At 36.5% G+C, this 15,495-nt stretch overlaps 1 protein-coding gene across 3 annotated transcripts in view; it reads right to left on the bottom strand.

Moving 5' to 3' along the window:
• The window catches only part of LOC107674543 (F-box-like/WD repeat-containing protein TBL1XR1), an 84,153-nt gene that overhangs the window by 11,706 nt on the left and 56,952 nt on the right, over positions 1-15,495 (bottom strand). The window contains exon 2 of one of the 3 annotated variants that reach the window (XM_016468532.1): positions 9,770-9,836. The exons of the other annotated variants lie outside the window; for them this stretch is intronic. The gene's annotated coding sequence lies outside the window, so the exon portion shown is untranslated. The remainder of the gene's footprint in view (positions 1-9,769; positions 9,837-15,495) is intronic. 3 annotated transcript variants of the gene reach the window in all.

The raw sequence follows: 15,495 nt of genomic DNA, 5'->3' as shown, positions 1-15,495 counted from the left end.
ATATAACAAAGAGTGAAAAATTTAAGGGGGTCTGAATACTTTCCGTACCCACTGTATATATATATATAGACCACATGGCATTTTACAGCCTGAACTAACTTTGTCAAATGTTCTGATATTTTAAAAGACTCAGCATGTCACGCTAATGATGCAAACAGAGCAATATTTTGAAAGCACCACAAAGCCAGTGTTTACACTCTTCTGTAAGTCAACATGCAGCTGACTGACTTACAGTCGCCTCATTGAACTGGAAGGAGAAAGTATTTTAGCACTGAAAAGTATACACTTAACTATACAGATAAGGCTGAACTTTTTTTGGGGGGGTGTTTGGCATTGGCACTCTGGGCTTTTCACACGACTCCCATGACAACAGTGAACTTGATCCTCTCAAACCTCTGAGGGCCTCAGAGAACAACGAGAAGCTTGGAGAGCTTGTGTTCTTGTGTAACACTAACCGTTGGACACAAATTCCTCAAGATACTCTTCACAGTCAGTGCTCCTCTTCCACCATTTAAGCACAAAAGAAAATATCCCAAAAGCCTAAGCATTAAAAATCTGCCTCAAGAGTACCATGAATTGTGGGGATTATGTTTGACCTGCTTTCCAAGCAATATTACGAATATTATGAAGACATAAACAGCTTTGTCCTTACTTTTCTAAGCCTACTTTTCTAAGTAGGGGGGGAGGGCACCAAGAGGCCAATGCTGTGGTGTCAGGCTGGTCAAACAAATGGAGCAATGTTTTTTTTTTTTTGTGTCAGCGGTTGATGTATACATTTAAATATATTTATAATTATTTATTTCACCATCCCGATATCAAATTTAGCATATGCATATATTTAACCAATTTGCTAAAATATTACACCTTTATTAAATATAACCATTATTATTATTATTATTATTATTATTATTATTATTATCATTATTATTATTATTATTATCATCACCATCAATAATAATGTTACTAACAACAAATATTAAAAATACTAATATAGAAATTATATTTACAAATTAATTATACAAAATAGTATGTAGCCGTATTGTATATCAATGGGTACACACCTGGGTACACAATGATGTAATAATTAAATTTTTTTAATAATATTTTTCTGTTCTTCACAGCCTTTGTATTGTCAAAAATGGCAACTACGCAATCAACTAGTCTTCTAAAATGTAAAACACTTGGCTAGTTGTAAAGCAAAGTAATGTCACAGCACGTAATAGAGCAGCTCTGAAGCAGACGTGCTACCACCACCACCACACATCCTGACAATAGTACCATTTTCTTCCTCTTTTCAAGGCAATTATGTCAACACCATTTCAACCAGACGCTTTTGGAAAAATCAGCATATGGCTCACATCCCTCCATTAGCATCTAACAATCAGGTCGAGTTCAAAGGCAAAGCAGCCCAATCAATCCAGCAGGAACAATGACCGTTGCTTATTAGATGCCACACGCTAGTGATTGCTGTCACAAGCGATTAAGACAGATGCTGGCCTAAACTGCTTGTGATGCAACCTACTCTCCGAAGGGCGAAAAATAAAATCAAATTGGACCAGCGAGATTAACGCATCACCTCACCTGACCTACTTTAGGATCTGGATCCATCAGTGTCTGTCTGAACATGGAGGGGTGGGGGAAATATGACACATCAGGGCCATAAATGGATCTCCCTACTCTTCTTCTTTTGTGTGAAGTGTCCAAGAAGCAGGTCAATGGATCGCACTGGCTGTGGTCAAACACGTATACATCCGCCGTAGGCCTCGTAGTGCATTTTATTAATAATCTTTTAAACGCTGCCCTGCAGATGACATCGTTCTGCCATTATGGATCCTTCAGAAACAAACACAGCACCACAGTGTTTACACTCTTCTGAATGTCAGCCTATGGATGGCTTGCATATAGTTGTCTCTGCACATAGGAGATTGTATTTTAGCATAGAGACCACCTCCTGTAAAGAGCATAACCACAGGCAATATGGGATCATTAAACCGTCTTGTTTCGGCTCCAACAAAACTTGGATCAAAGTCATTCTGCAAAGGACAAAAGACTACACAAGGATGTTTAAGGCCACCTGCATTTCCAACACAGTTTAAGTCAGCCTTGTTTAAAATTATATTAGACATCATGAGGACTAAGTTCCGAGGCGAATGACAAAATGTTATGAAATCGGAACTGAAATCTAAGACTTAAACACATTTTAATGCAAATTAAACATTACATCGATACGCTTCGTTTTCGAAAAATCCTTGATTAATGTTTTTTATATATTAGACTTTCTGAGATTGTTTGCAATGGCTCACTGAAACGGATCAACAAATCAATTGTTTAAAATAAATTCAATACTCTCATAATTTGCTATTGTCATTTGTAACTGCAGCTAGAAAATAAATCATATGAAAAGACCACAAAATTGTGCATTTACAGGCACACTGCTTTATACACATATTGAATGCTTGACAGTTGATTCTTGTTCACAACCAAAAGTAAAGACGACTGTTTATGTTATCTCTAAGTCATATCTCACAACAAGTCAAAAGAATTTTACGTACTGAAAAATAAGCCAATTTCTTTCCCCCCAAAAAAATTGTTTGGATAATTAAATATCCAAGAGATTAAGGTGAATGTTAAAACATTTCATTTACATACACGCAACCTGCATCTTTTGACAAATACAAAGTTGAGACTAGGGCTGTGCGATATTGAAAAAAAATGCGATATGCGATACCTTGTTAAAAAATGCGATATTTGATATGCGATACGATATTGCTTAAAGTGTGAAAAGGCTATTTAAATTATATTTTAAAATATTTAAAAATGAAAATTATATAACCAATTTGTTTCACATTCTTTCTTGGAAAAGAAAGAATCACTACAACTTCTGAAAGTGACTAGGGCTGCACGATAAATCGAAATGGAATATTAAAACATAACTGACTGCGTTTACGAGAATGATCGTTGAGACGGGTACTATTGACATAATTCTGTGTGTATGTGTCTATTCAAACATAAGGAGGAGGAGATGCGAAAGACGAATGAATCAACTCGGTGTTCGCGCGCCAACTGAAACGCGTCTCTGTGTGTGTGTGTGCGTGCTTTGCACGTGTGCGGCAGAACGGAAGATACGCTGTGCGAGATGCGGCTTGTGCGCACGCTTCAGGTGTGCGTCAGACAGCAAGACGAGACGGCAAAGAGTTGTTTTCTGCAACTTATTGCACTTAACTCTTTTTAACGTCAAGCAATTCTCTGCTAGATGCATCGAACTAAAACTTTGACCTTTTGCAACGTTTTGATTTAAGTAGCCTATTATTAAAATGATTCAGATATCGCACACCCTTGCGATATGCATATCGCGGTATTTACATTTGCGATATTTTGATATTTTCGATATATCGTGCAGCCCTAGTTGAGACCTTAATAATCCATTTAATGCCATTTAATATATTTAAACTTTTCATGCCTAATGTTTTTAAAGAGAATTTTAAATCCTTGGAGGATTCACAGACACCGTGTTAAAGGGATAGTTCACCCAAAAATGAAAAATTCTGTCATTAATTACTCATCCTCATGTCGTTCCAAACCCATCAGACCTTCGTTCATCTTCGGAACACAAATTAAGTGTGTATTCACACCTGTCTTGTTTGGTTCGATTGAATCAAACTCAAGTTCGCTTCCCCCTTTGGTGCGGATCTTTTGGGCAGGTGTGAATACAGCAATCGCACTCGGGTGCAGACCAAACAACAGTACTGAGACCCAGCTGAAGAGGTGGTCTCGGTCCGCTTCCAAACAAACTATGGATGAACCAATGAATGGATGACCTTAAGCACACGTGTGGTTTTGTTTACAGTTTCTGGTTCACTTACAAAAAGGGCAGTGTGAAAGTGAACCACACCAAACAAAAAAAATCAACATTGTATTTGGTCCGGACCAAAGCAAGTGAACTAGCGGACTTTCCTGGTGTGAATACACCCTAAAATATTTTTGATGAAATTCAAGAGCTTTCTGAATTAATGACAGAATTTTCATTTTTGGGTGAACTATCCCTTTGAATCTTCAGCCCAACAGCCTGAAGTACACACCGCATGGCAACTTTTGAAAACAGTTATGGGTGATGTAACACAAGGACATATTGAGAAGGTTAACTGCTTATGTTGTGACATTGCTTCTGGGTGAGTGCGGCTGTCACTTTTCTGAGGTGGCATTTTTGTAATGAAATGTTTACTCTCATATCAACAATTTTATCTTTGGTGCACAGGTGGAAGTTGCTGGGAAGTGCGGCGACGCGCTGCTCCAAACCAGGACTTGACAGAGGGCAACAAGAATGGGAGGTAACATGAGGACAAGATCTAAACTGCCAGGATTGTGTAACGTTTTTGCCCTCCTCCGGCACTTTGAGAACTCTGTTAAGCATGTCATTCAGAAAAACAACGATGTGACTTGTTTTTATAGAAAAAGAAAGCATTTTGAAAGAAAATAACATTTTACCAAAGTGTTACAAAAGAAACCAGCCCCTTTCTAGAATTGATTAAAACATGAATCTGAGAATAATAATCTATATTGACAGATTCGTTTTGATATTATTTTGATGCTAATTAGCATACCTACATGTACACACTCAGCATTAATTATTGCAAATCTACTGTCACCGAAAATAAGTCATCAGCATGTTGTTTTTTTATCTATGTGAAAATGTTGCCATCCTTCTGATGATTTCATGTGCTGTAGCACAGGTGTGCTGAGAATGTTAAATGAACTAATTTGCCTCTGTTAAAGAGTGACACTAAATGTGGCCTGATTGCCTGCAGCTACAGAGGTAAACTATGAGTAAAGCAGCTGAAGGCGACCCTACCGCCTACACAGTCTTTTGTAGTATGAATCACTCAATTCAACACCATGTTGGACCAAAGGTGAGGCATTGAAGTGTATGTCAAAGGACAAATGCGTTATGAGCTTGTGTTGTGAAAGGCAGAATGCAATGCAGCACCTCAAGTTTTGAAAAATTACAAAACCTGTCCAGAACATATTTCACCACGAAGACAAGAGAAACAAGACAACATTTATTTTAATAATTGTTATTAATACTTAAAATTTCTCCCTAATTCTTTAAAAAACAAGAAACATTACTGTAAAAAGTCAAAGGTTTAGAGACATACAATTTAGAGAAATGTGCTTAAATGTGCTTAATGTTCATATAAATAAATGCCACAAAAAGGAAAAATCTGAAACAGGCTCTGAAATTTATTTGATCAAAAAAATTTACTAAATAAAAACAGTAAAAATTGTGAAATATTATTAAAATTTAGAATAATTATGGATGCACCGATACCACTTTTTCCAGAACAAGGCCCAAACCGATACTATTATTTTTGGTACTTGCCGATAACGATATAGATACCTGTATTTTCACTGCATTTGTAATTTTTTAAAATACTGGGTACAGAAACCAAAATAATATGAATAATGTAAGTTGGCTTAGTTCATTTAGCAAATAGATATTTCCTTCAGTCATTTTCACACTTAATTATGCCCATTAAAATGTATTGTACAAGCTTTTGTTACATTCACTGTTCATTTTATTGCTCTATGGTATTTCATCTTTAATTTAATAGCACATTAGATCTGCTCCACTGCTGCGGCTCAGTACTGTAATCACAAGACGTTTTCCTATAACAACGCAGGGAACCAACCACTCATTATACATAAATCTTGTAACAATGATGAACATGCTTTCTGAAATATAAGTCCCGATTTTTATCATCTGACAGTGCTGCGACTTACATTCCAAAGCCACTCATATAACGCAATTAACTCAAAGCAAGCAAAACATGCGCAAAGCACGAACACAATTGTATTGGTGAGAGGGACATGTACAGTACAGCCTAGTGCACTTCACACAGTCTGCTAGTGTCACTTTCGATTTTCACTTTCATCCTATAGGCTTAACGTTAAAAAAAATTTTGTTTATAGTGACTTTATATTTACGATTTAGTTTTAATCCAAATGATGCATGTGCTAAGTGTGCAAACAGCAATCAAGATCATGCAACAGAAGTGCACGCTCTCTCTCCTTACCGCCAAGTAACTGTAGTAAACTTGTGCATTGTTTTACTTACTTGCTTTTGACATCCGACTGAACGACAAACTTTCCAGTGATGTCTGTGCTGCCGCACGCTCAAACCACTCAGTGTGCTTTGCTTATCAGCTCGCGCACATCGACTATACAGGCCAGTATCGGTATCGGTGCATGTGAGTGAGTGTCAATTATATTATAAATGATAGAAATATAATACTTTTTCCTCTTTTGATATTGGGGTGACAATATTTTTCTCTCTTTTTTTTGTGAGATTCACATGGTTATTGACAGAATTGGAATAATGCAACCTGAAATAAAGCAACCTTATCTGGCATACTTAAGAGTATCTAGCATGTGCCAAAAAGCAGTAGACAATGAGTGATAACTGACCAGGCAAAGAAATGACTATCATCAACGCTGGAGCTCAGAGAAAGCAATAATCAATAGCAGACTGGTTTAACCACCCCTGGTCAGTTACGAGAGTTATTCATCTGCATGTGAACCGAGTGCACTGCCAGTGTTTCCAGGAACTCACTATAACGCAACTCAGACAGCAGAAATGACTAATGAGTAACATATTCAAGGTCTGCAGAGACCCGGTTAACAGGGGCAGCTTCTTATCTACAGCAGCGATAAAGAAACTATACTGGTACCTCCCTTTCGACCCGATTCTGCTGCTGGTGTGTTTTTTTTTTTACAAATGTAGAGTAGACCCTTAGGATTGGGTGTTTGTGGAACATGTGGGACAGGCACTGACTAAAGGTCTGCTGGAACATGATCTCGCTGGAGCTGTTCAGAAGGTTACATCATATCACCACCTGCCAAAATCACTTACTATAGCTAGAGCCAGAGCGCCAGTACACACAGACTCATTCATTGTTCTGATTTGAGTGCATTAGCATTAGCGATTATGCTAAGAAGCTTTTGTTTGTTCTCAAATCACAACAGTGACCGATAAAGGCAACATGGGATAAAGCGGTCACCTTTGGCCTATTATAAAAAGCAGATTGCTGAATTTATAAATTACATCCTAGGCACCACCTAGTTTGTGATCCGATGAGAGTCTTGTGCATAAGATAATGGTTGCCTTCACATGAACACTACTACAATACTGTAATTATCAGTGGGAAACTCGGCTTTCTGGGTTTGGAGTGTATCAGTCAATGAATCATGATGGAAGCTAATTGGTATCGGTTATAATTATGTTTTCATAGTGAATGCTGACTTCAGAACACACAAAACTTTTACAAATTAAATGAAGAGTAGCAGTTGGGGGAAAAAACAAAAACAAAATGATTAGACAGTCATTGATTGGCTAAGTTTGTATCACTCTGAGACACTTAATGATTGATCCGGCTTCAGATTGTTTTGGAACTATTTTTGATGACAAAAATACAACTGATTATACTCTTCACCAGGAGTGATGAAAGAAAATAACATGAAATTGCCAAATACATGCTTATTACTCCAACTAAAATAATTTTAATGCAATCATAATTCTGAGTAGAAAGTCTGAAGGCACCATATGATCACATTACACACTATAAAAAAATGCAGTGCTGTCCAGGATATGTTATGACCCTTGACCTTTATGGGAGTCAATAACAGTAATTTTGAATGTGCACAAGGGCACCAGGCTCTGTGTATTATTCAAGGTACCACTGATTTAGGACAGACACCTAAATACTTTGATGAAAATAAGTCTTTTTAGTTCATGGACTTAAAACAACAACAACAACAAAAAACTTTCTGAACAGGACAGGCAGAGTTTTATACACAAGCATACACTACCATTCAAAAGTATGAGATCAGTATGATTTATTTTTTAGGAAATGAATATGTTATTCAGCAAAGACACATTAAATTGATTAAAATGACAGTAAACAAATGACATGTTACAAAATATTTCCATGTGAAATGCATGCTGTTAAGCACAAATGTTTTGAACATTACTAATAATCATAAATGTTTCTTGAGCAGCACATCAGCATATTAGAACTGAAGACTGGAGTAATGACACTGAAAATTCCACTTTGCATCACAAGAATAAACAATATTGTAAAATATAGTCAAATAGAAATTTTAGTTATTTTAAATTTCAATAATAGTCCACAATTTTACTGTTTTTACTTTTTTTTCCCCCCTGAATTTTTCAATTTAGATGAGAGTCTTGTGCATAAGATAATGGTTGCCTTCACATGAACACTACTACAATACTGTAATTATCAGTGGGAAACTCGGCTTTCTGGGTTTGGAGTGTATCAGTCAATGAATCATGATGGAAGCTAATTGGTATCGGTTATAATTATGTTTTCATAGTGAATGCTGACTTCAGAACACACAAAACTTTTACAAATTAAATGAAGAGTAGCAGTTGGGGGAAAAAACAAAAACAAAATGATTAGACAGTCATTGATTGGCTAAGTTTGTATCACTCTGAGACACTTAATGATTGATCCGGCTTCAGATTGTTTTGGAACTATTTTTGATGACAAAAATACAACTGATTATACTCTTCACCAGGAGTGATGAAAGAAAATAACATGAAATTGCCAAATACATGCTTATTACTCCAACTAAAATAATTTTAATGCAATCATAATTCTGAGTAGAAAGTCTGAAGGCACCATATGATCACATTACACACTATAAAAAAATGCAGTGCTGTCCAGGATATGTTATGACCCTTGACCTTTATGGGAGTCAATAACAGTAATTTTGAATGTGCACAAGGGCACCAGGCTCTGTGTATTATTCAAGGTACCGCTGATTTAGGACAGACACCTAAATACTTTGATGAAAATAAGTCTTTTTAGTTCATGGACTTAAAACAACAACAACAACAAAAAACTTTCTGAACAGGACAGGCAGAGTTTTATACACAAGCATACACTACCATTCAAAAGTATGAGATCAGTATGATTTATTTTTTAGGAAATGAATATGTTATTCAGCAAAGACACATTAAATTGATTAAAATGACAGTAAACAAATGACATGTTACAAAATATTTCCATGTGAAATGCATGCTGTTAAGCACAAATGTTTTGAACATTACTAATAATCATAAATGTTTCTTGAGCAGCACATCAGCATATTAGAACTGAAGACTGGAGTAATGACACTGAAAATTCCACTTTGCATCACAAGAATAAACAATATTGTAAAATATAGTCAAATAGAAATTTTTGTTATTTTAAATTTCAATAATAGTCCACAATTTTACTGTTTTTACTTTTTTTCCCCCCTGAATTTTTCAATTTAGAGCATTAAAGGATATCTTACAGACCCAAAACTTCTGAACAGTAGTGTATACAGTCTACTTAAGTCTGAAGTCTATTTGGTCTGTCCCTCCATCTGCCAGTGTTTACTACAACTGCTTTGATTATCAATCGTACATTCACACAGAGTAATTCTAGGATTCACCTTCATCCATATCATATGAACAAATGTCACTGGTCATTTCATTACAACACGGAAAAAAACCTAGAATGGTGGTGTATATACTAGAGGGAACCAGAGGTTTGTCTTGAATATTCCTGCTACAAACAGTCTCTGAAACAGCTGTACCTTTTCCATGTCCTTTCCAAAAACACAGAGCCCAGCTTAAAAAAAAAAAAAAATAAAAATAAGCTTTTCCATTCTCCTTAAAGAAAAGAAATAAGCCATTTTAGCACTAACATGCATTTATACTCCCCACACTATCACCTCTATTTCCGCAAGGCAAACACTTTTTAAGGATCCAACCCAAGGTGTCTCAGCACCTGCAATAACATTACAGAAAAAGGTGAATGAAGCAGAATTTGTCAAGCATCTGGACGTGAAAAAAACAAAACAAAAAAAACATCAGCTGCAATGCACGCCCCAATTAAACCAAACTGTCCAAGGTCAATAAAATCATGTTTGTGGACTTTTGCAGCAACTGCTAGTTTAGATGGAAAATGTCATATCTTTCTCCATCTTTCTGCTGGGAGACTCCCATTATTGTTTTTCCATCTCTCCTGGGTAAGGTAACAGCCTTTCTTAAAATGTCCAATACATCTCAATGTCGCCCTGTAATTTTCTTTGGGTTGCCACTTACATTTTTCATGACAAAAACACCAGAATGAATGTCTTGAAAACCATCCACACTGCCTTGTACGTGTGGTATTTGGAAAACAGGTTAAAAGCATAAGTTGACTGACATTACAGTAGCTGGATTTCAGTAATGTTTGTGAAACTGTCAGCATTACTATGTAGCTGAGATATATATTCTTTTAAGATAAGGGCACACCTAAATCTACAAGATAGACTAAACAGGTTCCACCACCGTCAGGTAAGACTGATTGCACTGTTTTGACCTACACTGTTTATTGCTTTAACCTACATACATCATTGGATAGGTTTTCTAATGGGCCAATTAGGAAAAAACATTGTAAATAAATAAATAAAGCTAAAACAATAGAGACCTTATGGAAAAAGTTAGATTTTATTTTATAGTTTTGTATTACCTTAACTAATTAGCACCAAAAGAGGAACACATTCCCAATTTTTGAAAGGAATAACAAAATCTGCCATAACTCAGCTAAACTAAAAGGGTATTTATTGCCTTGTCAAATGGTTTCACCTAGAGATGATACAAATTATAAACAGGCACTTCTTAGTTTCATAATCTCATCATCAAGAAAACTTGCTGTCACATAACCAAAACATGGTGTCTGAAATATGGTCCTAAGTTGAAATCTTGCCCTGCCACATACCGGCAACTAAATCAAGCCTAAAAGTTAAAAATAAATAAATAAATAAAATAAAATAAAATAATCATCCAGGGCAGTTTTCCCAGGTGCAGATTAAGCCTAGGTCTGGAAATAATTTCTGCATTCGTGAATCACCATCTTGGGCTCACCCTGTAATTTTTGAAGGGCGCGTGTGTTAGTTTCCACAGCCGAGCAATGAAACGCATGTACTGAGATGGCTGTTAAGTTACAGCTATCTAATGGGCCAATTAGGAAAAAACATTGTAAATAAATAAATAAAGCTAAAACAATAGAGACCTTATGGAAAAAGTTAGATTTTATTTTATAGTTTTGTATTACCTTAACTAATTAGCACCAAAAGAGGAACACATTCCCAATTTTTGAAAGGAATAACAAAATCTGCCATAACTCAGCTAAACTAAAAGGGTATTTATTGCCTTGTCAAATGGTTTCACCTAGAGATGATACAAATTATAAACAGGCACTTCTTAGTTTCATAATCTCATCATCAAGAAAACTTGCTGTCACATAACCAAAACATGGTGTCTGAAATATGGTCCTAAGTTGAAATCTTGCCCTGCCACATACCGGCAACTAAATCAAGCCTAAAAGTTAAAAATAAATAAATAAATAAAATAAAATAAAATAATCATCCAGGGCAGTTTTCCCAGGTGCAGATTAAGCCTAGGTCTGGAAATAATTTCTGCATTCGTGAATCACCATCTTGGGCTCACCCTGTAATTTTTGAAGGGCGCGTGTGTTAGTTTCCACAGCCGAGCAATGAAACGCATGTACTGAGATGGCTGTTAAGTTACAGCTATTGGCGGGTTTCAGTGGTCTCTTGTCTACCAAGGTTAGGCTCGAACAGAGAAGGGTGGAAACTACTTCCTTCAAGCTTCCCGCTCTCAGTCCATGTCTTGCGGGTCTCTGAGACTTCTTTGTGCTGTTGCACCTGCTGCGTCTATCTGTTTCCCAGAGCAGCGTATGTTCCAGTTAGCTCAGATTATTGGCCTGCGCTTGCTAAGCGAAGAAACAGGTGTCGTTACAGTGTCAAGGCAAAGAATGTCTGATCTGAGAGAAAAGGTTTGTTAAAAACCAACTTGGGAACTGAAATCAGTTTGAAATCAATTCGATTACATTGCCAATTCTTGTGAAAATAAAAATGGGGAAGTGAAAATGTGAAAATGATTGGGGAAGCACGTCCAATCCATTGGAAACATTTGCATAAATCATTCTGAATCACGCAATTGCTTAATTAATTTACACTTCAACCAAAAATGTTATAATGTCTACAGCTTGCTACATTAGGTCCGAACCATTCTCTACCCAAGCTCAATTTACTGTGTCGTTGTGTTACAAAATGTGTCAAACTGCAATTAATAACGCAACTCAAGCACGTTGCCAAAAGAACTATAACAGACATTACTGTAAATCAACACTAATACTAATTAGAATTGTACAGTGTACCAGTGCTACAGAAGTATCGCATAGGGCTGTCATGATAACCTCAATATTGATATAATATCGCAATACTGACAAGACAACCACAGAGTATGACAAGCAACCGCCACATTCACTTTTTTTTTCTTCATGAGGCTATGCCTTTGTTTTACACTTAATGCATGTGTATTGAATGTTTAATAAATGAATAATTATAACAAGAGTGAAGCTGAAGAGAGTAATATTTTTACACCAACTGGCTCTTTTTTACAGCATTAAAGAGCAGGTCATATGGGTTTTTGAAAAATATCTCTTTTGCGGTTTATAACGTAGCTAACCTGAAATGAAAACAATCTGCAAAGTTGTTAATCAAAAAAGTGCATGATAAATAAAGATATTGTCTCTCAAAAGAGAGAGTCGATTCTGAATCGCCTTAACGAGTCGTCATTTTCGAATCTTTTGCCTGTTACCGGTATACGTCACATTTGCATAATCCCCGCCTGCCCGCGAAATACGAACAGAGTCTAACCTGCCCACAAACACTTCCGCTAGTTAGTGTGTTAACATCATGTTGAGAAGACGCTGTGTTCAAGGATACCACAGAAATACAATTCGAACCTTTTGTTGTGTGCATGTCATTTTACCAAGGACTGCTTTTATCTTCGTTGGCTTCTAATATTCTTAATTTGGGCTAACAAGCTCTACGAACCACAACCTTTAAGTACGATTGATATGGTATGTGTACATTTTCAATTGAGTGCTTAAAATATCAAGTTTCTGTGCTAATGTGAGATGTATACCTAGTGTAGCTTTAGGTTTCCAGGTAAAGCACGGTATTACTGTCTTATTGAAGTAGTTCAGATAATTCACTGTGAACCCACTATTTCCTAAGAATGTGTCGATTAATGTAGACTGACGTTGTTCTAATTACTTCGTTTAATAATAAAGAATGTAGTATATCTCACAGACTTTATAATCATTGTGAAATTGCAGTTTATTTTGCTGCACCGGCAGCTATAGGGTTAATGCGGGAGAGACAAGTGCGTTAGTTAGGCTGGTGCGCCTGTGAGCTGTTCAGCGTTCTGATTAAAAGTTAAGACAGAGCGTCTTTTGTCTGTCCGTTCTTCAAACATTACAGTAGACATATTTTGGTTTACAAACTGTATTGTTTCATCAGTTAGTCACGTTAGCACTCGGCTAACGTATCCACCATTATTGTTTTAAGTGTTTGTATTTTATGTCATTATTATAAGAACGGATTGGAGCACTATATTACTGTTCTATGTAAAGGTGCTTTGTCAATGGTAGCGCTCGCTAACTTGCTCAAGGACTTCTCTCTGTGCCAATCACAACAGGCTTGGCCAGCTGACCCAGATAATGCGTTGATCGTCGACTGAGCCTTGTAAAGTGGCGCTTAAAGTTAAATTAATTTCAACACCTTGTTTCAATTATGAATGAAACGTATTAGTTGACTCACTCGTAAAGACAGTCCCTTGCCTCCACCTCTTGGCGTAACAATGTATCTGCACTGACTGACAGCCTGTGTAAAATTAGCGCAGAGTCAAGTTGCTGTACTCATACTGTTGAAATGTCAACAGCAGTGATTGAAAGCCACTTTTCCAGTCAGATTCGAGCATCAGAACTTACTATTATACGTATATTAACATACCAATGAGCTTAAATAAATAAATGGCGATAATATTGCATACTCAATCATTGCCAGGGAAATTTCTTCACCGCGACAGCCCTAGTATCGCAATGCCCAAGTCTCAAAAGACCACATTATTTAAATCCAGTTCTTCAAACGCCATTCACACAAGGCGTGAGACAAAGTGCAACGTAATGAAACAATGCTGAAATTCAAAGACAAACTCCTTTTAATTTGACAGCATCTTATAAAAGCAAAACCACTATTTTAATATTTAATGTTTCTGCTAAATACTGTACCTGAAAATAAAGCACTGTTTGTTTTATTTGTATATTATGTGTATTTGTAATGTATATTTTTTGTTCTTATTTTCTAATAACAAAGATAAAATAATGACAAAGATTTTGGCCTAAATGTCTGCCATTCTTTTTTATTTTATATTTTGTTACGTCTGATGAAGAGCCTGCATGCTGGAAACGTCACACACGCTATGAGACAGTTTTTTAAATACATTTTGATACTTTTGGAGCTTTGGTGTTGCCGACTTTACATTTAAAAGTTTTTTCCACTTGTTTCTTAGTCGAGCACCCAGTTGAGATCGATGTGAGTGCTTTTGCCTGCTCTTTGATATTTTGTTACCTTGAAACGCTTTTTTTTTTACAATAGGGAAATTAGTTTGGCTGTACTGCTCAGGCAACTTGCAAAATAGTAAAACCAACATGACAAAGAATCGTGATAAAATCGTGAATCGTGATTAGGGACGCGCCGATCCGATATTCATATCGGGTACTGGCTCCGATAGTGCCATTTTTCTTGGATCGGGTATCGGTCAGAGAAGGCCGATCCAAATCCGAGATTTATTTATTTTTCTCGATTGTGCAAATTATTCTGTGTTACTTCTGAAGCCATACGATAGCTTAATGTGAGCTACATATGAATATTTATGTCCTTACATTAAAGTTCACACAAACTCTTTTCTCCGCTGTGGCTGGCAGTCATTCGTTCAGCCTTTAAACCCTGGCCGCGTTCAGTTACAGCAGTCAGCTCGGTAAAGCTCTCTCCAAGATCATTCTGTGTTCCCATTATACTTGATTTGTAAATACATGTTTATGATTTTGCAAAAAGGACTTTATCTTCTTGTCAGAGTTTACTGTTGTTTTGTTACTTGCTACTGGGTGTCTGTGAGAACAAAACACGGGCGTAGAAAAGACTATAAATTGTTTTTAACGTGCACAGTAACCGAAATTTAAAACTGTTAAAAGAAAGGCTCAATAACTGTTGCACAGAAATAATATACTACGCATCATTTCTCTTCCCTTTGTGCTTTGCAGTTTTTAACACGAAGCGCGTACAATGTGCGCATCCGGTGTGCAGTGAAGCAACACGGCGTCAGACTGTGACACCATGTAGCTTCAAGCGCATCATTCTGCACACCGGATGCGCACATTGTAAGCGCTTCGTGCTCATAGACCGTATAAAAACAGTTCGTGCTGCACTGTATTTGTTTTGTCCTATCGTATCTATCATATGTTGTTGCCTTATTAAAAAATATGCTATACATTTAAAAGAAATGTATTTTAATTTTATAGTATATACTTA

The sequence above is a fragment of the Sinocyclocheilus anshuiensis genome, unplaced genomic scaffold, assembly GCF_001515605.1.
Source record: "Sinocyclocheilus anshuiensis isolate Anshui unplaced genomic scaffold, SAMN03320099.WGS_v1.1 scaffold572, whole genome shotgun sequence".
In the NCBI taxonomy this organism is placed as follows: Eukaryota; Metazoa; Chordata; class Actinopteri; order Cypriniformes; family Cyprinidae; genus Sinocyclocheilus; species Sinocyclocheilus anshuiensis.
Note: the sequence above shows the minus strand (reverse complement) of the source record. Positions and strands in the feature narration are given on the sequence as shown.